This window comes from Primulina eburnea, chromosome 1 (assembly GCF_022965805.1).
Source record: "Primulina eburnea isolate SZY01 chromosome 1, ASM2296580v1, whole genome shotgun sequence".
NCBI classification, from domain to species: Eukaryota; Viridiplantae; Streptophyta; class Magnoliopsida; order Lamiales; family Gesneriaceae; genus Primulina; species Primulina eburnea.
The window spans coordinates 65,772,549-65,773,483 of NC_133101.1; positions in this window are offsets into that span (position 1 = coordinate 65,772,549).

Here is a 935-nt window from a genome sequence, read left to right on the forward strand (position 1 = left end):
GAAGACCAACTCACTAACAGAAGGCCCCTGCCTAGCAACCAATTCCTCAACGGCAGAGGAAGCATCATCAGGAGACAAAGGAACAGAAGGGATGGAATGACTACTGTGATTCAAAGTGCAAGGCCCCAGAGAACCAAACACAGGCAACTCAGAAGTAGACGGTACCCCAATACCATCCACACAATCACTCAACTGAACCCCTCCATCAATAATCTCATCACTGAGGATCACACCCTCAACAAGAACAGACTCCAAATGATCCTTCCCAGAAGAACCAATACCGGCATCCTCCAGATTACCACATGGAGGATCCGTATCAACACAATCTAACCCAACAGGATCAGTCTCCGCATCCTGCCCATGCGAGAGAACCTCAAAAGGATTCAACTCAAGAGGATTCTTTCTTGGAAGAACCTGCCGAACTGGCCTCCTTCTCCCTCTACGTCTGGGACCCGTACCAGTTTTCTGAAGCTGAGGCTGGGTCCCCAAATTAAAACCAGGAGCAACACCCCCTGGTGGGGCAGGCTCTGTAGAAGTGGGAGACTGACCAGGAGCACGGTCAGCAGGCTTAGGACGAACGGGTTTGGGGTTTTTGCCATGGGAATAACAAACGTTGGTCGAATGACCCAACATTTTGCAATCCGTGCAGTACCCGGGGATGCGCTCATAAATTACTTCAATTTCTTGAGCATGATCACCCCAACCGACCCAAACTTCTTTGACTAGCGGTTCCATCACATTAATTTCAACACATACTCGAGCAAATGCACCCCGAGTAGAATCTGCAGTATGATCATCCATTTTCACCGGTTTCCCCACAATTTTAGCCAAAGCAAAGAGACTTTGCTTAGAAAACAAATGAAGGGGAAGACCCTGGAAACGGATCCAAACAGGTGCAATGGGTGACTCCTCTTGAAGATTAAACTCTGGCGTCC